At 40.4% G+C, this 6,838-nt stretch overlaps 1 protein-coding gene across 1 annotated transcript in view; it reads left to right on the top strand.

The window, feature by feature from the left end:
* Positions 1-6,838, top strand: part of LOC106876261 (uncharacterized) — a 95,865-nt gene that overhangs the window by 71,224 nt on the left and 17,803 nt on the right. The gene's annotated exons all lie outside the window — the stretch shown is intronic.

Raw genomic sequence — 6,838 nt, 5'->3', positions numbered from 1 at the left:
GTTGTGATGCATGTGCCTGGTGTACCCTTATCAGACGGGTAGTCATGATGGGTATATTGGGCTTCGTATATTTGTACCCCAGTGTCACTTTGATGGCATGTACTGCTCTCTCACTCAATAATAATAATAATAATAATAATAATAATAATAATAATAATAATAATAATAATAATAATAATAATAATAATCCTTTCTATTGAAGGCACAAAGCCTGAAATTTTGGGAGACTAGTCGATTACATCGACCCCAGTGTTTTACTGGTACTTAATTTTTCGACCCCAAAAGGATGAAAAGCAAAGTAGACTTCGGTAGAATTTGAACTCAGAAGGTAATGCCCTGATGCAATACCAGGCACTGGCTCTCATGGCTTCTGATCTTAACTGATTGGAAGTCATGTACGTGTTTTGTTTTGGTGTAAAAGATGGGCTACAGCAAATATTCTACTCAACACAACAGATTTGCTTGTCAGTTGTTTGACATTAACCAGTTGAGCATATCCCTTAGTGGCTGAAAATATGTGCATCTCTGATCGCGTGCAGAAGTAGTGGGAGAGCATCTTTGGATTTAAATAATTAATCTCTGGAAACATGGGTGTTTCGTTCAACATCCTTAAACAACCCTTATTCAGGAACCTTTTGAGCGGGATAGGCTACTCGACCTGAAGAAAATTCTATCTGGGCCCCACCTGTGAAGTCTTGCACTGTTTATCTTTATATGAGATTACCATGTCGCGCACATATGGTTGTGATGCATGTGCCTGATGAGTATATTGGGCTTCGTATATTTGTACCCCAGTGTCACTTTGATGGCATGCGCTGCTCTCTCACTCAATAATAATAAGAACCTAATGCACACGAATTCAAACTCTACAATCAACCCATAGAGGAAATCTAATAAGTAATCTAAAATAGGTACTCAACAGGAACTTAACGTAAGTAGTAATAATAGCATTCGTAATAAAGTAGAAGCAAATGATAATCATAAAATTGTAAGCCCATAAGAACACGATTCAGTTTCACAAAATAATGTCTTAAATAATAACTGTAGAATGACTTTCACTTGTTTACTATGCAACGATATCTAAGAGATGCGGTATCGTTACATTAGCAAATGCCAGGTATTGCATAGAATTTGCTTTTAATTCCTTAAAAACCACTACAACACAGATTCAGAAATAAAAAGAATTACGTAATGCAACTTGACTAGATAAGCACAGCTTTAATTTCAACTCAGCAAATATAAAATACTCTCTACACTGGGAAATCATAACAAGAGCCCCTGAACCTCTTCCTATACTCGAAATAAGAAAGTATGCAAATTATTAGGCAATGAGCACACACACACACATTCGTATGTACACACGCTCACGCACGCACACACACTCACACACACACACACACACACACACACACACACACACACACACACACACACACACACACACACACACACACACACACACACACACATACACGCATATATATGGGTGTGTATATGTTGATCGCTCTTGTCAGAAGAGTATCACCCCTTCATTGAAGCTTGCATTAATATGTGCCGCAGAGGACGTGATTCTGGAACTCATCTCACAAGCTACTTGATTTCTCTCCGGTTCATATAAGTTTAGGTAGTTGGCTAATTCAGCTCTTAAATAAGAAATCGCCCACATACATAGCATTTGAATTTCAGATAGAATTCTGCAGGTATTGTACTTGAGTTTTGATTACAGCGTGGACAGTTCAGAGCATCATGCTCCACTCGTTTTGACTCATAGATATCATATATATCATATATATTCTTAACAATCTTTCTCCATGGTGCACAATTTTCAGCCAATGCCTCAAAGCTTTAAGATTGATCTTTATAACATCCTTACATCACTTCATTGGTTTATGTTGTGGCCTTTTCCCTCTGGTCAGCTTTCCATATCTTCTATTCTAACATGATCAACCCAAAACATTTAGTTCAAAATTATTCTTTCCTCAATACTGGTGCTGCTCACTTTCTCAAATGCAGCAGCAAGAGGTGTTCAGGATGCGTCGGATACAGTTCTGATGAAACCTCTCCAACTGCATTATGTTGTCTATAGGTTGTCTACATTTCGCACCCATATAGCGGGGCTGTAAGAACACAGGCTTCATACGCAGAGAGCTTTATGTTTCATATGATATCTCGATCTGACCAGACTCGCTTGAGTTTCCCATAAGCAACACGCTTTCGCAATCTTGTGATTTATTTCGGTATCATGGGTGCCAGCGTACATCCAAGACACACAAAGCTGTCCACTACTTCAAGCCTTTTCCCTCCCACGATGATGCCAGGAATCACATATGCTTCCCAACTGGTGAAGTATACATGACCTTTGTCTTCTGCATGCTAATATTGAGTCCAAATGCAGTGCGTGTATCAGAGATGTCCATTATCATCTGCATGTCTTCTACTGTGTAAGCCACAAGATAAAAGCGCTCTCTGACAAGAGCATCAAATATTTTTTGACTTGGTGTTGAAACGTTTTAGATTGAGGACTTTGACAGAGTCTCTAAATCGTACGTAACCATTGATTTCGTAGTCCTGGAAACCATGTATTAGTATCAAGGCAAAGTATATGAGTAACAGAGTGGGTACTAACAGGTCACTTTGTTTGACATCGTTTTCCCACTGAAATTAGTTCTGAAAGCATTCCATTCAGGTTCACTTTTGTCTTCAAGTTATGATGAACCTTCTTAAGTATCCCTACAAATTCAGGAAGTCATTCAAGCTTCCCCAATATGACCTACAATGCACTACAATTAACAGTATCGAAGGCTTGGTAAAATCCACAAGTACCTGATAGAGTGGAACACGTTGCACTACACTTCTCCATAAGCTGATTAATTGAAAATCCTGTCTATTCTACTTCGTTTTGCCTTGAATCCATATTGGGTCGCAGGGGTGATGCCAGGACAGATTCATCTTGTTAGTTGATTTAACAAAACCTTGGGCAGGACTTTGCCTACCGATTCGAGCATGTTCATAAATGGCCATACCGATATTTTCTCCTTCAGAGCGATTCAGTTCAACAGGTATTCCGTCCAGACCCGGAGCTTTTCCTATGTTTATCGCTTTGCTAGTAGACCCTGTCACATCAACGGTGGGATTATTCACCATCTCTCTTATAACCTTCTTTGGCGATATTCCATTAATAATTTCCTCAACTACTGATGAGTAATTAAACAAACCTTTGAAGTGTTCAGTCTACCATCTATTGACTTCACTGTTGCCGCTTTTGAGGACTGTATGACAAAACTTGACTGTATGATGCTTTCAAGTCTCTGCAGTGATAAGATCTCCTCATTTCCGCTGAAATTCACATCCCACCGTCAGTTATTCTTCATCTTACGCGTTTCAGCTTAGACTTTACCTCTTTGAAAGCTTTCTCAAAAATGATCCGCACTGGGCCCTCTGCAACAAGGCATTTGTCCTCAATGAACCTGGTGATTGCAGCACCATTGTCATCAAACTAGTTTCGATATTCTTGAGGCCTCAACATTATAAACCTGCGTTCTGAACAGATCCTAAGTTCTATCAAAGACAACGTTGTCAAGTGCATTATGAAGAGCATTTCGTATTTCTGAAATTTGCCATTTGGACCCATCTATATGTTTTAGCACTTTGACCCACGTTGTCCTCGCTTTTCATCTGATCTGCATTTTCATCTTACCACGTACAAGTTTGTGGTCTGTCGCACTTTCTGCACCACGCATTGCTCTTACAGAACAAATATCCTGAGGTCTGTTTTTCTAGAACTGATATCATCTAAGATGTGCTCATGCTTAGATCTTAGGTACTTGTGGATTTCCTTTTGTTGAAAGCAAGTATTGCACACATCTAATTCAAACTCAGTAAAGATTCACAGAAGAAGTTCCATTGGTATTCATTTTGCCCATACCATGATGTTCTAAAGTACTCCAGACATTGTGGTCACTTTCTACATGTACATTGAAATTTCCAAGTAGCAAGGTCTTATTTACATATCGAATCAATGTTATACAGCCTCGTAAAGCTTGATAAAAAGTCATGATTGGCCAATATTCAGTGTGGGAGCATATACCGAAATGGCAGTCATAAAACGTCCCTTTGACAGAAGAACGTTCAGGTGCATAGTTCGATTGCCAGTACGATATGGCAGCTCCAGTCATTTAAGGACCTCTGGCTAGAGGGGAAAACTCACTCCACTCTTTTTCGTTTCCTTTGGCTTCCCTTTCCAGAAGAACGTATAGTCAACATTTATTTCTGAAAGATCATCTTCATCCCTAAGACGGTTTTCAGAGAGAGAGAGAGAGAGAGAGAGAGAGAGAGAGAGAGAGAGAGAGAGAGAGAGAGAGAGAGAGAGAGAGAGAGAGAGAGAATAATCAAAAAGACGGCAACGCAAGACCCGGCAACTCCAGCGACCAGCGGACACCCATCTTAACGGTAGAAAAATTTGATCCCATCCTCTTACTTCGGGAGCGTAGGATGTGAGAACTTTGATGCCAAGACCACCACCCACCCTACCATGCGATCAATGCCTGAGACTTCCATTCTTGACTTGGCCTTCTGAGCTATGTCAGGTTTAAGCATCACTGTGGCACCAGATAAACCAAACTGAGACACAAGTGTTACCGACGACGATGCTTGTGCTAAGCATCAATGACAAACAGGCGCAAGATGACTAGTAGCTGTATCATCCGCAGGTTTTTCAGTGTCCTCTTATAAAGTAAAATATAAAATAAAAATATAAATTCAATTAGTTTTTTTAAAATAGTTAGTAAAATTTATATGTATAAAATCATAAAAATATTTTTCTTATATAGGTATACACACGCGTGCGCGCGCACACACTCACATGTACGTAATACACATGTATACACTTTTGGATTGCCGTTGACTCTTATGATCTCATCCGCCCTTTGATGGGTCTTGTATTTTTGTTGCCGACGACCTGGCCATGCGACAGGTTGTACTGGGTTACTTGTTACCGGTACTTGAAAGCGATCGTACAAATGGATTCGCGCGCACGCACACATACTCACACACACACACGCACGCGCGCATGTATATAAATATATATATAATAAATGAAAAAGTGCATTGTAAATAAACAATGACAGATAAAAATCGTTTACGTATACTGAGGGAACAACCGGACGGGAAACAGACATAGAGGGGCCCTAATTCTTCATCAGTTATCAGCCAAAATGGTAATACTCAGTTTTACTCCATTAATAATAAGACTGAGAACTTCCCAGTCGCAGAGAATGTCGGGCCTCAAGCAAACAAAACAACACTGAGTATGCATACGAAAGTTTTAAAAAATGTTATTTAAGACGATGGATAAAGACGAAATAAATAAGAAACGAGCAAAATTTGGCCTTAGGGCCAAGAAGGCAGGAATGGCGAGTAACGCTTAGAAATCATAAAGGATATGGTGTGTGTTGGCACTCCATCGCTTACGACGTCGAGGGTTCCAGTTGATCCGATCAACGGAACAGCCTGCTCGTGAAATTAACGTGCAAGTGGCTGAGCACTTCACTGACATGTGTACCCTTAACGTAGTTCTCGGGGATATTCAGTGTGACAAGGCTGACCCTTTGAATTACAGACACAACAGGAAGTAAGAATGAGAGAAAGTTGTGGTGGAAGAGTACAGCAGGGTTCGCCACCATCCCCTGCCGGAGCCTCGTGGAGCTTTAGGTGTTTTCGCTCAATAAACACACAACGTCCGGTCTGGGAATCGAAACCGCGATCCTATGACTGCGAGTCCGCTGCCCTAACCACTGGGCCATTGCGCCTCCACAAAGAATATGGAAATAGCAAGAAAAGAATTTTTTTGCAACCGAATGGCTGGGTGACCGGTGTGAAAACGGGAGAGAAAAAAAGAAAAGCTGGCCACGGGTCATGTGTCAGCAGCAGGTAGAGGAGAAAGGGAGAGAGAGTGACAGAGAGAAAGTAGAGGGAAAACAAGGGAAGAAATGAAGGGAGAAAGGTTACAAATAGAGAGAGAAAATAAAGGAGAAAGTGGACAGGCTAGAAATAGAAGTAAGAGGGTGAGCGAGAAAAGGAGAAAGACTGAAGGCAAGAATAGAGTCACACAGAATATATATAAACTTATTGCTTAAAAAAGTCGGGTGTCCGTGCGTACCGTTACTTAATAAATGGAAAAATGCATTGTAAATAAACAATGACAGATAAAAAGCGTATACGTATACTGAGGGAACAACCGGACGGGAAGCAGACACAGAGGGTTCTCTAATTCTTCATCAGTTATCAGCCAAAATGGTAATACTCAGTTTCGCACCATTAATGATAAGACTGAGAACTTTCCATATTGGTGGTACCTGCGAAAGTCGCGGAGAATGCCAGGCCTGAAACAAACAAAACAACAAAGAGTTGCCATACGAAAGTAAAAAAATGTAAGACGATGGACAAAGACGAAATAAATAAGAAACGAGAAAAATACGGCCTTAGGGCCAAAAAGACAGCACTTATGAGGGGTACTGAAAGGTTCTTGGCTTTAAGGGTATCGAGAAAAGCCTGGTTGGAGGCCTAACTTTCCGAGTCTTTTTACAGGGCTTAGAAAAACTGAAGGACCATTGCAATTATTGTGTGAATCTGAGAGGGAAATATGTTGAATACAATTATAATTAACTTATCCTCCTGTATTTTCTTTTATCCAAAGCCAGGAACTTTTCAGTACCCCTGGTATATTATGGGATTTATATATCTCTCTCTATGTATATATATGTATGTGTGTGTATGCCAAACAGACACGCGCGCACGCACACGCACACACACACACACATACACACACACACACCCACAC

The sequence above is a fragment of the Octopus bimaculoides genome, chromosome 14 (assembly GCF_001194135.2).
Source record: "Octopus bimaculoides isolate UCB-OBI-ISO-001 chromosome 14, ASM119413v2, whole genome shotgun sequence".
In the NCBI taxonomy this organism is placed as follows: domain Eukaryota; kingdom Metazoa; phylum Mollusca; class Cephalopoda; order Octopoda; family Octopodidae; genus Octopus; species Octopus bimaculoides.
This window is presented reverse-complemented; position numbering and strand designations above follow the sequence as displayed.